Raw genomic sequence first — 18,130 nt, forward strand, 5'->3', positions numbered from 1 at the left:
TTCTGCAGCCTGGGCCATTTTTGCTCCAAGTGGCGAGTTAGTGAGTTTCAGGGGGATATGTATTGGCCGATCAACGAATAACATCGCTGAGTATAGCGCATTGATTGAACTTCTCTCTGATGCCAGTTCGCATGGAATACGCCGACTTGTTGTCAGGCTAGATTCGCAACTCATAATTCTACAACTTACTAGCGTCTATTCCATTAAGAACCTAGCTATTTATCGTATGTTCCTAAGAGTCAGGATTTTGGAAAAGAATTTTGATTCCATTTAATATCAACACATTTCAAGAAACTTAAACACATTAAATGATTCATTAGCAAACTATGTGTTAGATAGACATTTACAACATTTATGAAGGAAGGCATTTTACATTAAAATTTGCATCAGGATTGCATAACTTAACCAAAATAAAACTCCGAAAATCAAAAATATATAACTGTTTATAGTTTTTACAAAATGTTTTGTGTCCAAGACAAAATCGGTCATATGACCAAGAAACTCAAAAATGAATGCAGAAAAGCATCCTAGACTAATGATGCTGGTGATAACATGTCACCGCTGTGCGATCATACACAAGAGCCTAGTCCATCGAATCGACACGCCAGTAGTATGGCACTGTAACCTCAGAGGTAACTCCTCGGTCCTCACATCTTGAATACCGAGAGTGAGTGCCTCGATCTGATCCTGCAACACTACAAGGGTCTCTGCTATGTCCAGATCGCGAAGGATAGCCTTCCGTACAGCCTCTCATGCTGGAACGTCAGCTGCCGCACTTGGGCATGCTGGCCCAATATCTGCACAAATATATGAGTTTTATTAGTCTTGATAACATTTAAAAACACAAAAACATTATAAAACTAATAAACAAAGATGTGGTCGAATCATTTTACCTATGACACCCCACTGCTCGCCAGCTAGTAACACCAAATCCGGGTCGCCTCGGAAACCCATCCCGACGTATGGGTACTCTGCAGAGACCATCTCTTGACGGTCAAACCACTCGAAAAATGATTCAGAGAAGGAAATTTGTGACTGACTAGCATGTCTGTGTTGGCATTATGGTTCAGGTGTTGTACTTGATGGAAACCCATTCAGGTGGTAGATCGTTGTTCTTCATGTTAGCAGCAAAGATTGATGATCAGCTCTTAATTTATTGAAAAAATTTAAGAAGGACGCAGGTACACCTTTCAGAAAGTGCGTACCCGCAGGTAATCCATGCATAGACCGCGTCCAGGGACGCAGTCCAGCCGTTCAGAAGGTGCGTCCACCCAGTGCACACTTTTTAAGGCAGAGAAAAGCACACGTGGGGGTTTCTTGTGATTTACTCCTGGTATCTAGCCGACGGTATTGTGTTTTTAAGGTGTCGGCTCGTGGTATTGTTCCTTGATTTGAGGAGGAGCTTGCCTATATAAAGCAAAGGAGATCATTTGGTTTGAGTATGTCTTTGGTTGAATATCTTATTGGGTGAGATCTAGTCTAAATCTAAAGAAGGCGAATCTACAGAAGGACTAAGATCTCTTTGGCGCATGATCAGATCTGTAGATCTGTGTGTTTGGGTTTCTCTTAAAGTCCTGAAATCATTCATACCCGAAGGCACGCAGGTACAGTGAAGGGAAAGTGCACCGGGACGCAGCGCAGGAGAGAGAGACCTGCGTGGGGACGCAGGGCAGACGTGGCTCAGGTGCGTCCGAGACGCAGTTCAGTAACGGGAGATCTGCGTGGAGACGCAGGACAGACCAGGTTCAGGTGCGTCCCTGAGGTAAAAAGACGCAGCGCGATAGTATCTCTGAGTGCGTCCTTTGAGCAACTGGACGCAGCGCGATAGTGTTTTTGGGTGCGTCGCTGCAGCAAAAGGACGCAGAGCAGTTGAAGGAACAGTGCGTGGGCACGCAGTGCAGCAGAAGGATCTCTGCGGGTGGTCGCAGGAACGTAGAAGGTGAACTGCGTCTATACGTAGGGCACAGAAGGGAAAACTGCGTCTCTGTTCTGTTGATTATATTTCTCTGTTGATAAGGTGTTCTGGGTTAATTCTGTTATTGCTGATCTGATAACTGTAGTAGACAGTAACTGTTATGTACTTGATGATCATTTGATGCCTTATGAAAAGAAGTAGAGAGTTGTAGCTCTCTGCAGGTTACAGCCTGCGTACTGGTAAAGGACTGCACCAGTACAAAATCATTGTAAAAGGAGTTTCTAATTTGAAAGAAGATAGAGACATATTGCAGCAGGTGGTTTTCACCCATATTGGGTTTCCACCTTACATCTTGTGTTCTTTGGTGTGACTATCTATTTTCTTTGTTCATGCTCATTATTTTATGTTACTGATATGCAAGAATAATTCAAAGATCAAATAAAGAAGATTTTTTAAATTGCTAGATAATACTGATTCACCCCCCCCCCCTCTCAGTATTATTTCCAACAATTGGTATCAGAGAAGGTCCTTCAGAGAAGCTTGATCGCTTGAAGGTAGATCGTTCATCATGAGCAACTACGAGAGAGAAGCATCAATCAGGCCACCAGTTTTTGATGGGACAAACTTCAACTATTGGAAGGTAAGAGTTACTGCATATCTTCAATCTCTTGGTACAGAAGTTTGGGACATTGTAGAAACAGGCTACGCTTTTCCTTCAGCTACTCCTACAGATCCAGCTGAGAAGAAGAAATATGAAACAAATGCAAAAGCAGTCAGTACTCTATTAGGAAGTATATCCCAAACATAATTCATGAAGGTAATGCACTTCAAATCAGCAAAAGAGATATGGGACAAAATGGTCACGAGCTATGAAGGAGATGAACAGGTAAAGCGAGCTAAACTTCAAACCCATTCAGTATGAGACTCTCAAGATGTATAATGATGAAAGTGTGGCTAATTATTTTCTTCGGGTAGATGAGATTGTTAATTGTATGAACAATTTGGGTGAAGAAATAAAAGAGGCTATAGTAGTTGAAAATATTCTAAGATCATTATCCCCCAAGTTTGAATCTAAAGTATCTGCAATAGAAGAAAAGGAAAATCTCCGAATTCTCACTATGTCTCAGATACATGGAATTCTAACTGCTTATGAAATGACAAAGGGAGGTCCATCAGACAGAAGGGAAGCTGCTTTCAAGGCATCGGGCAAAGAAGATTACTATGAAGCAAGCCATGTTCCAGAAGAAGAGGAAGAAGAATCAATTTTTGTCAGAAATCTTCAAAGGGGTTCTGGAAGGTTCAGAGGTAAGCTACCTTTCAAATGCTTTTCTTGTGGAAGAGTAGGTCATCATGCTGCAAAATGTCCCTATAAGGATAAAGGTAAGGAACCTGCTAGATGGAACAAGAAACAAAGTACAAATAAGAAAAGCTACTACACCCATGAAGACAGTGATGGTTTATCAAACAGTGATGAAGATGAACAAGGTAATAAATATAAGTTGTTAATGGCATTTGAAGATGATGATTATGAGGATGCTGTAGATGTGAATAACCTCTATGATGAAATTACTAGACTCAAGAGATGTATAGAAGAAAAGAATGTGATCATTGATACTCTACAATTTCAAATTGATGAAAAGGAAAAACATCTTGAAAAACTAGAAGGTGAAATTGTTGGTCTCAGAAAAGAAATTGAGAAAACAAAAGCTATTAATCTTAAGTTTGTCAAAGGATCTGAAACTTTGGATGAGATTATCAATGTGCAGCGGTCTCCTCTAAACAAGATAGGTTTGGGTTATAATGGAGAAACCTCTCAAGCATCCACCTCAAAAAGTTATCTTGATGCGGCAAGAAGAAATGAGCAGAAGAACAATGAAGATAATCAGGTGAAGCAGGGATGAAATACAAACAGAAACTATCAAGGGCAATCCATCTTAAGGGTGAACAAAAGCTACAACCAGCCACAGGTAAAATCTTCTCAGTTTGGTTCAAGAATAGATGAAAATAGAAATTACAATCAGTTGGTAGGTAGATTCAATAACCGCAGAAGCTTCTTCAATGGACAATGCTTTTCTTGCCATAATTTTGGTCACAAAGCAGCTCAATGTGTTGCATATAAAACAATCATGACTAGGGAAGCTCAAAAACAAAGAAGCATGATAGGGATTACAAAAAGGACCTATAACAACTTTTCGGCTCTTGAAAATGAAGTTGAATGTTCCATTTGCAATAATTTTGGTCATGAAGACTCTGAATGCAGGAGCAGGTTTCAGGAGAGAAAGGAACAAGAGCGGAAAAAGGAACAAGCCTCAAGCACCAAAACTTGGAGAATAAAGGAACCTCAAACAGAAAGATGTGGGATAGCATTCTATGCAGAGGGACAAGAAAATCTATGGTACATTGACAGTGGATGTTCGAAGCATATGACAGGTGAAAAAGAAAAACTTGAGTCTTATTCTACGTTAGAAAAGGGAAAGAAAGTATCTTTTGGAAATGATACTCCTGCAACTATAAAAGGAAAAGGTATTGCTCCTTTAAAAGAAAATGTCAAGGCTGAAAATGTTTTGTATGTTGATGGATTGAAGCATAATCTACTAAGTGTCAGCCAGATGTGTGATCAAAGAACCGAGGTTATATTCAGATCAAATGGATGTCTTGTTCGTGATCTTGATACAGGTAAAACAATGCTCAAAGGCAAAAGAACTCCAAATAATCTGTACATATTTGAAGAAGGACAACAACAATGCTATCTAAGCAAGGATGAAGAGCACTGGTTATGGCATTGAAGGTTGGGACATCTAAGCTTCTCACAAGTAGGAAAGCATGCAAATATCAGGCAGTTCGCGATCTTCCAAATATCAAAATTCCTGATAACACCATATGCAAATCATGTCAGTTTGGAAAACAAACCACAACTAACTTTCCAGAGAAAGAGGGATCAACTAGCATGCCTCTTGAGCTAGTACATACAGATACATGCGGTCCTTTCAGAAGAAGGACACCTCGAGGAGAAGAATACTTGATATTATTCATTGACGATTTCTCCAGGTTTGTTTGGTTAGGACTTATGAAGCACAAAGATGAAGCATTCGAAAAATTAAAATCCTTCAAAGCCTTGGTTGAAAATGAATCAGGTCACAAAATTAAGTGCCTCAGATCCGACAGAGGTGGGGAATTTACTTCAAATGAATTTTTTGATTTCTGTGAAGAACATGGGATAAGAAGAGAATTCTCTACAGCAAGAACTCCCCAGAAAAATGGAGTTGTGGAAAGAATGAACAGAACAATCCAACAAATGGCTCGTGTTGTGCTTGATGAATCAGGAACTCCCGCAACTTTCTGGGGTGAAGCTGCACATGATGCGGTTATTATTCTCAACAAAACAAATGTCTGGGTAAATAGCACTCAAACTCCTCATGAGCTCTGGAGTGGTAAAACTCCTTCGGTAAAGCACTTCAAAATCTTTGGGAGAAAATGCTATATCAAGAATACTGATGAACAGCTTGGAAAACTTGAACCTAGAGCAGATGAAGGCATTCTTCTTGGTTACTCTCCACATAGCAAAGCATACAAGTGCTACAATAAAAGACTTGGCAGAATTTTTGACAGCATTGATGTGGTGGTTGATGAGAAGGGATACATTCCTAGGCAAGTGCATCGGGAAGATATCGAAGAAGATGAAGGCTACCCTCAAAGACAAAATGATGAAGAAGAAGAACCTCAAGAAGAACCTCAAGAAGAACCAGAGGAGAAAACAAGAATAGAAGAAAAGACTCCATCCAGATATGTTCAGAAAAACCATCCAGAATCTCAGATTATGGGACAGAAAGAAGCAGGTGTACAAACTAGAAGAACAGTTGCAGAAGCCTCAAGCTATTTTGCATTACTCTCCTCGACTGAACCAAAAAATGTGAAGGAAGCATGCAAAGATGAATGTTGGGTGAAAGAAATGGATGAAGAACTTGAGCAGATCGAAAAGAACAACACTTGGGAGCTGGTTCCTAGACCAAAAGATAAGAATGTTATCGGGACAAAATGGGTCTTCAAAAACAAATTGAATGAAAATGGAGAAGTAATTAGAAACAAAGCCAAACTTGTTTGTAAAGGGTATGCACAGCAAGAAGGAATAGACTTTGAAGAAACTTTTGCTCCTGTTGCAAGACTTGAGGCCATCCGAATGTTCCTTGCTCTCTCAAGTTTTCAAAACTTCAAAGTATTTCAAATGGATGTGAAAGCAGCCTTTCTGAATGGAGACTTGGAAGAAGAAGTGTACATTGAACAGCCAGATGGGTTTATTCTTGGAAATGATCCAAGCCTCGTATGCAGATTGAAAAAGGCCCTCTATGGTCTCAAACAAGCTCCAAGGGCTTGGTACTACCGCTTGGAAAAATATCTTCATCAACAAGGGTTCTCAAAAGGTTCAACAGATAGCAATATTTATATAAAAGTTGAAAATGAAAAGTTGCTAATTCTTGTTGTGTATGTAGATGACATTATTTTTGGCAGCAATGAAGAAGCTATGAGTCAAAGCTTTGCCTCGGTCATGCAGAAAGAATTTGAAATGTCCTTACTAGGAGAACTGACATATTTCCTTGGTTTGCAAATCCAACAAAAGGAAGAAGGAATATTTTTATCTCAAACCAAGTATCTCAAACAGATTTTGAAGAAATATGGCATGGAAGATGCAAAACCAGTATGTACACCCATGGTCACAAGATGTAGCCTCAGTGCAAATGATGAATCTGCAGCAGTACATCAACCAACCTACAGATCTATGATTGGAAGTTTACTTTATTTGACAGGTACCCGACCAGATATCATGCATGCAGTTGGAATAGTTGGAAGATTTCAAGAAAATCCGAAAGAGACTCATCTTCAGGCAGTGAAGAGAATTTTCAAATATCTTCAAGGGACTCAAAATTATGGCTTATGGTATCCTAGAGATACAGATCTTACACTTCACGCTTATACAGATGCAGATTGGGCCGGAAGCGTGGATGATAGGAAAAGCACAAGTGGTGGTGCGTTCTTTATGGGTTCCAGACTCGTATCTTGGTTCAGCAAGAAACAGAGTTCAATTGCCTTGTCTACAGCTGAAGCGGAATATGTTGCTGCTGCATCTTGTTGCACCCAACTCCTTTGGATGATGCAGACATTGCAGGATTTTCAAATCACTTGTACTCCACCAATCCCTATCTTATGTGACAACACAAGTGCAATCAGCATCTCAAAGAATCCTGTTATGCATTCAAAAACCAAGCACATACCAATCAAGTATCATTTTCTCCGGGAACAAGTACTTGAACAGAAGGTCAAATTGGAGTATGTTCCTTCTAAGGAACAAGTTGCTGATATTTTCACCAAACCATTGCCTAGGGACACTTTTGAGTACCTCAGGCAAAAGCTGGGGGTTGTTGATGCATCATCTTATTGTTGAACCTCTTCTTATTGGTGATACAGGCTCACGGGGAGCACATAATGCATTGTTGGCATTATGGAGGATGGTCAGAAGGAGATCTTGGAAATTTCTGCAATATGTCTCTATCTCTTTCATGGTAGATTATGGTTCGTCGCTGCAGATCTGGTTCATATTCAAGAAGAGCATGATCTTAGGGGGAGCATACCCTTTGCCCTTGATGTCAAAGGGGGAGAATGAAGCTGAAGATTATGAGGTTGCCATCAAGTCCAAAGGGGGAGATTGTTGGCATTATGGTTCAGGTGTTGTCCTTGATGGCAACCCATTCAGGTGGTAGATCGATGTTCTTCATGTCAGCAACAAAGATTGATGATCAAATCTTAATTTATTGAAAAAATTTAAGAAGGACGCAGGTACACCTTTCAGAAAATTTAAGAAGGATGCAGGTACACCTTTCAGAAAGTGCATACCCGCAGGTAATCCATGCATAGACCGCGTCCAGGGACACAGTCCAGCCGTTCAGAAGGTGCGTCCACCCAGTGCACACTTTTTAAGGCAGAGAAAAGCACACGTGGGGGTTTCTTGTGATTTACTCCTGGTATCTAGCCGACCGTATTGTGTTTTTAAGGTGTCGGCTCGTGGTATTGTTCCTTGATTTGAGGAGGAGCTTGCCTATATAAAGCAAAGGAGATCATTTGGTTTGAGTATGTCTTTGTTTGAATATCTTATTGGGTGAGATCTAGTCTAAATCTAAAGAAGGCGAATCTACAGAAGGACTAAGATCTCTTTGGCGCATGATCAGATCTGTAGATCTGTGTGTTTGGGTTTCTCTTAAAGTCCTGAAATCATTCATACCCGAAGGCACGCAGGTACAGTGAAGGGAAAGTGCACCGGGACGCAGCGCAGGAGAGAGAGACCTGCGTGGGGACGCAGGGCAGACGTGGCTCAGGTGCGTCCGGGACGCAGTTCAGTAACTGGAGATCTGCGTGGAGACGCAAGACAGACCAAGTTCAGGTGCGTCCCTGAGGTAAAAAGACGCGGCGCGATAGTATCTCTGAGTGCGTCCTTTGAGCAACTGGACGCGGCGCGATAGTGTTTTTGAGTGCGTACCTGCAGCAAAAGGACGCAGAGCAGTTGAAGGAACAGTGCGTGGGCACGCAGTGCAGCATAAGGATCTCTGCGGGTGGTCGCAGGAAAGCAGAAGGTGAACTGCGTCTATACGCAGGGCACAGAAGGGAAAACTGGGTCTCTGTTCTGTTGATTATATTTCTCTGTTGATAAGGTGTTCTGGGTTAATTCTGTTATTGCTGATCTGATAACTGTAGTAGACAGTAACTGTTATGTACTTGATGATCATTTGATGCCTTATGAAAAGAAGTAGAGAGTTGTAGCTCTCTGCAGGTTGCAGCCTGCGTACTGGTAAAGGACTGCACCAGTACAAAATCATTGTAAAAGGAGTTTCTAATTTGAAAGAAGATAGAGACATATTGCAACAGGTGGTTTTCACCCACATTGGGTTTCCACCTTACATCTTGTGTTCTTTGGTGTGACTATCTGTTTTCTTTTTTCATGCTCATTATTTTATGGTACTGATATGCAAGAATAATTCAGAGATCAAATAAAGAAGATTTGTTAAATTGCTAGATAATACTGATTCACCCCCCCCTCTCAGTATTATTTCCAACAGTCTGGCCATAAGATCAACCCATCTTTGCATCCGTGGATCCCTCGGTGCTGGCAATCCCAGTGAAATGTTCTGAGGCTGTATCAGTGGAATCCTCTCCAAGGAAAAAGCAGTCAATATGGAACCATAACCAAAATTATTGGATCTTCCATTCTTTACCTCAGAGAGCTGTCCTTTTATGACAGGAAGTACTGCCTCACACTAGTTGAGCACCTTTGGTTCCAGGCATTCCAGGGTGTACTGCGTGTAAGATCTGTTTGCCAAATGAAGAGCCGCGCTACCAGCCAATATACCAAAGGTAAATAAAATGGTCCTAAAGGGCCGATCAGTGACATCCCAGATATTGATCTTTCCATCTTTGCTGGGCTGAGATCCATCTCTACAGAACTGACGAATATAATCTCTCACAGATTCACCCCCACGGGCAGATCCTGCTAGGGAAAGAGGGGCACCATGCCTTGATAACCCTGTCAGAAAGTAGATATCCTCAACTGTCAACTGAAAAGATTTTCCTCTGATCTGGAATACCTGGTTGATTGGATCCCAAGCATCGAGAAAATACTGCAACAAACTAATTTTTTGCCTCATGCTAGATATATGGAAGAATTTGAGCAAGCCACAGTTTCGTAATAACCTTGCCCTGATCGTGTAAGGCAATCATGTCCTCTTCTTCATGTTCATGTTCACACCATGTGACGACCATCTTGATCCAACAAATATCTGAGGCATAGACAAAAGATGAATTAGGGTCCAAATTTGAGCAAAAACAGGCAAAATTTTCATGAAAAATCACTGTGTAAAGTCTCCCTTCTGTGCTCATCGCACCCTGCCTTTGAGCAAGGTGAGATGCATACTGATTGGCCAGTGTACAACTCAGTATGCATCGCACCTTTTGATATAGGCTAGGTGTGATGGTTGGAGAATGATTTCTTCAAACCCCAGGGGCCTAGAAAGAAGGGAAAACTTGCTCAAAATCAAGAAAAGATGGAATGAAAATGAAGAGCTCAGGGTTAGCTCCTACCTAGTCCTAACAACGCGGAGAATAGTCCACCAGATCTCCCGAAATCAGCTGGAAAAATTTGAGGGGGAAAACCACTCCAGAGCTCCAAAATCCCAAATTTGAAATGAAATGATGAAAATGAGAGGTAAAGCTACTTTTTATGTAACTATTCACGTACTTCAAGTAAAATGTTAGTTTTTAATTCATTTTCTGGGCATATATATGTATTTCTAATCAATTTGATGGAGCAATTGAGCAGGTTGAACGATCGACGAAATAATCTAACTTAGATATCATTTTGGGATTCAACTGCGTTAAGTAAGTCATTCATGTATGACCATTTCCATGAGAGGTAGTCGTAACTGACTAATTTCTCATGATTTTTGAATAGTTCACTTAGCACTCATTGCATCGGGTGATGCTCATAGGGGTGAAGAAGTGGGATTGAAACTAGTGAAATGAATCACATAGCATCAATCATCACTTTCGGGGCTTGCACCCGGTAACCAGGACTTCCCAGGAGGTCACCCATCCCAGAACTCCTTTGGCTCAAGCGCGCTTAACTGTGGAGTTTTCCCCACAATCAAGCCCACTTAGCTTGCTACCCCATTTGCAAAACCTTAGCAAGTATTGTGCCTCATGAACCATTCAAGTAGAGATCCCTTGACTCTTTTTTAATTGAAGTATGGGGGTTTACGCAGTGCATTATATTAGATATCATTTTGGGATTCAACTGCGTTAAGTAAGTCATTCATGTATGACCATTTCCATGAGAGGTAGTCGTAACTGACTAATTTCTCATGATTTTTGAATAGTTCACTTAGCACTCATTACATCGGGTGATGCTCACAGGGGTGAAGAAGTGGGATTGAAACTAGTGAAATGAATCACATAGCATCAATCATCACTTTCGGGGCTTGCACCCGGTAACCAGGACTTCCCAGGTGGTCACCCATCCCAGAACACCTCTGGCTCAAGCGCGCTTAACTATGGAGTTTTCCCCACAATCAAGCCCACTTAGCTTGCTACCCCATTTGCAAAACCTTAGCAAGTATTGTGCCTCATGAACCATTCAAGTAGAGATCCCTTGACTCTTTTTGAATTGAACTATGGGGGTTTACACAGTGCATTATATTAGATATCATTTTGGGATTCAACTGTGTTAAGTAAGTCATTCATGTATGACCATTTCCATGAGAGGTTCTCATGATTTTTGAATAGTTCACTTAGCACTCATTGCATCGGGTGATGTTCACAGGGGTGAAGAAGTGGGATTGAAACTAGTGAAATGAATCACATAGCATCAATCATCACTTTCGGGGCTTGCACCCGGTAACCAGGACTTCCCAGGAGGTTACCCATCCCAGAACTCCTCTGGCTCAAGCGCGCTTAACTGTGGAGTTTTCGTAACTGACTAATTTCTCATGATTTTTGAATAGTTCACTTAGCACTCATTGCATCGGGTGATGCTCACAGGGGTGAAGAAGTGGGATTGAAACTAGTGAAATGAATCACATAGTATCAATCATCACTTTCGGGGCTTGCACCCGGTAACCAGAACTTCCCAGGAGGTCACCCATCCCAGAACTCCTCTGGCTCAAGCGCGCTTAACTGTGGAGTTTTCCCCACAATCTAGCCCACTTAGCTTGCTACCCCATTTGCAAAACCTTAGCAAGTATTGTGCCTCATGAACCATTGTGCCTTAACTGTGGAGTTAAGCGTGCTTGAGCCAGAGGAGTTTTGGGATGGGTGACCTCCTGGGAAGTCCTGGTACCGGGTGCAAGCCCCGAAAGTGATGATTGATGATATGTGATTCATTTCACTAGTTTCAATCCCACTTCTTCACCCCTGTGAGCATCACCTGATGCAATGAGTGCTAAGTGAACTATTCAAAAATCATGAGAAATTAGTCAGTTACGACTACCTCTCATGGAAATGGTCATACATGAATGACTTACTTAACGCAGTTGAATCCCAAAACGATATCTAATATAATGCACTGCGTAAACCCCCATAATATAATCTAACTTGTTAAACAGTGAATTGAACATCTTTGACTACTGTAATGAGCAATGTTTCCGCAAGGTTCAAGCTCATTAAAAAATAAACCCAACACTGAGCATATGTTCCCCCAGAGTTCAAGCTCATTGAAAAGTGAACCCACCTTCGGTAAATAACCTTTGTGATTTCCCTGCTATCAGCCTTTTGAACCTTGGTTATGTTCCTGCCATCACCTCCATTCTTTCGGCCAATCATACGCTTCCAATTGATTGTTTACCTTTTTTAGGAACAACTACGACGAGTGGTCCTGTTAGCCACCCTATTCACATCACCATGTTTTGAAAAGTTCCAAGATTACTCGGAACCAGTAGCTACCCTAAACGCCACTCGTTCCTAAAAAACGAGTCTCCTTTAAACTCTTTTCAGACTCATTAAATATGAAAAGATTGTCGAGCAATTGGCATTTCCAGCTCGTTAAAGTGATTGGAAGTACCATCCATCCTATATATTTTAATATTTTGTGGACCTAAGGGATTATCTCACAAAAAATTTCAAGCGCTTGTCTTTTCGGCTCGCTAAAGTTATTGAAAAATCATCCCTTTCGTATTATTTTATCCTTTTTTGAACTTAAGGGATTATGCTACGAAAAAGAACTGATGGAGTTTACTTTTCATCCCTTTTCAAACTCTATAAACATGAAAAGGACCAAGTTATCCTTGTCGTTAAAGTCATTAAAAAAAAATAGCGACAAACTTGTCCACCCAGACAAGAACAAGTTTCACTGTCGTTGGGCTCGCTAAGACATAATGACAGGTTTTCCTGAAGGGAAAATTATAGAACAAGCATTTGTTATCCTCCTCAAGCTTGAAAAAAATAAAGAGGTACTGGTCAGCAATGACTGGGGAAAAAGGGAAGAAAACTTGAAGAATTTTATTGGTAGCAGGTCCTTCTTGAACATGACGCTTTCACTCCATCACCATGATTGAGTCGAGTTGGGTTATTCCTTTCACCGTCATATCACCATTGGTCCTCCATACCATCCATCTTTTGGGGTTAACACTACCAATCCATCTCAGTGTCACCTATATGTTTAAGAGAAGTCATTCAGAGAATTCACCATCTAGATAATGCCTCATCCACTGCGATACATTCACCCTCCATTTTTCATGACCGCCATTCCTGAACCTTGTATCTTCATATCGTTTTCACCTCCAGAAAATCATTTGCTTCATTTCGTGTCGTAGATGTGGGATACATTAAGGCCCTCCTATGACGAGTCACTTCTTGTCGACATCAGCTCATTATCCAAGAAGTTGACCTAGAAACAAACCTTTCAGTACTTTGAAGCTTGCATGCCTCAATGGCAAGTTTCTCACTTCCGGCGATAGGTTGACATCAATGGCTTTTGACAAAAATATTTTGCGTGGTGTTCAAGATCGGACCATATATTCACACCACGTGAATTGCATTGTAGTACCTTGAGGGTCATTATCATTATCAATGATTCCTCTTGCATCTATTAACAACTTACATTATTGGCTGGTAATCAGGCAATGTCTTTCCATGTTCAACTTCATAACATCTTTTTCGCATGGATCGACTTGTACATTGGGCAAAGATTGAACGAGTTGGAAGACCTCGGATCTAGTTTCATCCATCCAGGCTGTGATAAATTCAGGAATATAAAGACATCAAATGTACATAGAAGCTACACCGATGGTCATCCAAGCCAGGGATGATGACCCTACATATGAAGAATCACCAGTCTGCAACCGCAAATGGTTATCTGTTCTATGTACATGAAAATGAATTTATAAAGTTGAGCATGGGAATGCCTGCCTCAGCTAGATCATGAAAATAATATGATGATGATGTATTGTATTGTATCTTATACAAGTCACCTTCCAGTTCGAATACCTCGGATCCTCATGATAAAACATTTCACTCGACATCAAAAGATTTACGAATTTATGCTTTAGGGGCCAACTGTTATAGACATATTTGGGCACTTCAACCCCAATCTTACATGTCAATAAACCAAGTGCTCTTTAACCCCTAAAAGTGTTTTTTCATACCCTAAAGGATCATGGTCAACTAATTACATCTTTCCCCAGAAGTTCCACCTAAAAATTCACTCAGAACTGGCCAAAACTGGACCATACTGAATGCTCCACTGTCAGGGTGCGATGCATACTGACTTCTACACTAGCCAGGTGTGATGCATACTGAATAGGCTCTTCTATGGGGTGCAATGAGCGAGAATGGACAAATGTCCGAGACAGTTGCTAAGTGGACGCTCATGGAATCTTCTGGAAACTTCTCCTATGACACTTGCCTCTCTGAATTCGCCCAAGGATGAGTAAGAGATCCAAGAAATCTCCAAGTGGAACCAAGAACAACAAGTGGAATGACACTAATCAAAAACCCAGAGATGAATCACACCCTTACATAAATCTATAAATGGATCCCTCATTTGAGAGATCTAAAGGATGGAATTTGGTAATTTGCAAGGAAGTGCTGATAGCGTGTCTTTGAGAAAGAACATTGTATTGTTGGGTGATCTTGCTTTTCATGAGGTGAAGAGGGCTTTGATGCTAGGAGGATGATGCTAGATCAGAAAATTGGGTTGTAGTTCTCCCTTCTATTTTAATAAAGTTCTTTGGGTTTTCCTCCATAGAAACATGTATTTTTGAATTTTGTTATTTGTGAATGCCATTGTATTTCTGATTCTGCAGTGCTTATGGAATAATAGATCAAAATGCTTTGATAGTTCTTTGTTACTGTGTTTCTACAGGTACTCACCAAGAGGGATAAGTACGGAGAGGAGTTGCAAGCTCTATCAAGGGGGAGAGAGATCAAGCAAGGAGTTAAGCGGAAGATCCAGGTTGGTTCCTTTGCCTCTCTCTTATCTATTATACATAGAGGAAATCGAAAATTGCTTTGATTTTTTGTTTCTAGGATAGCTACCAATCCTAGAGGGCTAGTAGATCAAAAAGACACTAGCTTTCCTGGAAACACTCAGGTCATGTGATCATCCTACAAGGTGCATTTTATGTTGGAGCTACCCCTGGCACCAACCGTAATAGAAAATTCTACCTCTGTTGGGGGCGAGATTCCCCAAGGGCAGTTTTGGGCCTTAAAGCCCAGATTTTAGTCCAGTTTTGTAATCCAAACGTAAAGACTCCGCATTTTGTGGTCGTGGAGTGCGTAGATGTTAAAGGGTCATAGGGTTGTCCACCCTTATTTTGAAAATGTAATGTCGGCTGTAGAAGATCTACCCATGGTCCACAGATCATGGGATTGTATAAATAGAGCTAAGCTCTAAGTAGTTAGGGGCATCAACTAATTGAATTATGGAATAAGATATGATGTATGAGAGATATCTCTAAGTAGAAGTCTAAGTTTTGGGTCATAGCATAGGTAGAGGCTCTGCAGCTGAGTGCGCAGAGGCCTAGAAGTCCATAACTGAGTATGCGGACCCCTGGATCTGAGTTCGTAGGGCGGGTCGAGTATGTAATTATTCGGAATTATCAATAAAGAGAAGTATTCTACAATTTTTGCGTCTTTATTTCTTATTTATGAATTTGTTATATTGGGTATGAATTTCACTTATAAATCTTATATGATGCGCGAATGTATGTAATTGTGTTGGATAAGTAACCGCAAGTAGGAACATCTGTTTACGTGAAGCTAACTAAGATATGATAATAAAACACTTATTCTAGTTAGGAAGATATTGCCGTTCGTTTCCCTAGCAGCGCGAAAGTACTTTAGCCCCCGGTTAGGGCTGTGCAGAAGACGATTGTACCCTTTCATGAAGGTACTGAAGGGTGGAATAGAGAGTTAAGCAACCTGCACAAAAGCAGGTATAACTGGAATAAAACGACATCACATCCATCTCAAGGGTGCAGAAACTTGGTTCCAGCATCCCCCCATACTACTTCAGGTGTGACTTCAATCCGCACTCTGCAGGCTGATGTTGAAAGGGCCAGTAGTGTAGGGATTTGTTTGGCTAACTAACACTGAACCTAGGTTAGGCCCCCACAAGCCAACAAATGGTTCCATTGTCGTGACCGGAATCTTCATAAATATGTGTGATGTCATATCACTCAAATCCAACTAAGAAAGAAATCGAAGGCTGGTTGGACAAAAGGATTCACGAGTATGCAGCGCAAGAGAACAGAAACCCGTGACTGTCAAAAGAATAGTGGTTGGACCAATACCTATATACGAAGATCCACGAAATCTTTTTCGCATCCTTTCCTATTGAGAAATACGAGTGAATCGCAAAGCTAGCAGATAGCCAAGGGAGGTGGAAACTTGACGGTCCTATTGTGTGGAACCCAAAGCTAGTGCAAAGGTTGGAAGCGTTAGGGGATAAAATCATGCGCGATGTAGATCATTGGCTCCATCACATCATAGGAGGACTTTTACTAAATTCACGGTTGATACCTTAGTCAGCTATAGCGAGTTAGAGAGATGATTTTTCAAAGGACCGCAAGGTAAGTACGTAAAATCTTTGAATACTTGGATTAAAATGATGTTGGGCAAAAAACGGGTTATGCAGCTACCTTGATGTTTGGGACTATGCGAAGTGGAAAAAGTTACAGAAATGAAGGAAATAAGGGTCCGAAGTATAGCCCTCTGATTTCACCTCCGCGATGGAATAAAGAAGGGATAGCAAAGGTCTCTCTGCGAAGTGCTATTCAGTTGATAAGACAAGGGTTTCTGCAAATACCACCTCCACCCACACCACCTCCAACTTCAGCCGTACCACCTCCACCACCACCGTGATTCAGTCTGGAAAACACAGTGAAGCTGGCTTTGTTCAAAGGTTTGGGAAATGAGGATCCGAACCAATTCTAGTTCATTATAAGGGCTGTATGGGAAGCTCAAGGTGTTACAGATAACCATATAAAGAAAGCAACACTGGTTAGCGCTCTGCAGGATCAAGCGCTGACTTGGTATATTAAGTACTCCAACAATAACCCGAATGTGAGAGTAGCATACATCCAAGCAGCACTAAATAGGAAATTTAGCAAGCCTAAGTCCGAGTCGCAGTCGATTGTGGGATTCAAAGAAATCACGATGTGACCAGGTGAGAAACTATGGGAATTGGATCAAATATTGAAGTGTCAAATCCGAGAAGCCATTATGAATTTGACAGATGGATAGCATCACGAGTGGTTTGTGGCTTCGCTACTACCCCACTTAAGGAGCGTGCTATCGCAGTAGAAGCTAAAAACTCAGGCAGAGGCCTTGGAGATTGCCATGAGAATACATGGGACACCAATGCAAGATCCAAATCTAGGAGTTCAGCAGATCCTTGGGCAGCTGCAGAATATGTGCCTTGAGATGCAAAGTTTGAAGCAGGATAGGACAATTCGACCAGAGGTGCATGAGGAGGTAGGGTGTTTGAAATGAAAGAGTCAGGGTCATGACAAAGACCACTTCTCGTTCTTTACAAATAACCTTGTAGGAGGTGGACCGATGCCTTTAACGCCAGAAGCTCAAGTAGGACCTAGCGCGGTGCCTACTTTACGGTGCATTATCTGTCAGGTAGCTAGAAAATATGCCACAGATAACTGTCACTTGCTACAGAAGTATGTGCAAACGCCGTAGCAGTTGTTCTGCAACTTTTGTAGATCAGTAGGACATTATGAGCGTACCTATAGGAGCTATGAATTGATGATGGATAGAACTCCCACCTACAGGGTTCAGGTCGAAACATGGCCCCTTGAACAGAATGCATGAATGGCACGGACAGGATTTCAGGGGCACGAATGAGGCCGAGGTGGAGAAGGACCTATTAGAGGTCGCGGAAAATTGATTTTCTATAATTGCGGAGGGCTAGGACACTATGCCCGTGATTGCACTAATCCAACACTCCCTTCGTACAAGTATTGCACGTTGTTTGATCATGAAACAGAAGATTGTCCTATGCTGATAGCTAGGATACATGAAAAAGGGGCGCTACCACCTCCCTCGACTCAGAACCTGTAGATGATGAGGTTTGAGCTGCACAAGGAAGAACCGAACGTAAATATAGTGCTCCAGAGTGGAATTGCGACAGGGGATGACAAGGGGAAATAGCCAGAAGATAGTACATGGGTT

Source organism: Pinus tabuliformis, chromosome 4_2 (assembly GCF_031772625.1).
Source record: "Pinus tabuliformis cultivar Carrire ecotype Pingquan chromosome 4_2, CPIR1, whole genome shotgun sequence".
In the NCBI taxonomy this organism is placed as follows: domain Eukaryota; kingdom Viridiplantae; phylum Streptophyta; class Pinopsida; order Pinales; family Pinaceae; genus Pinus; species Pinus tabuliformis.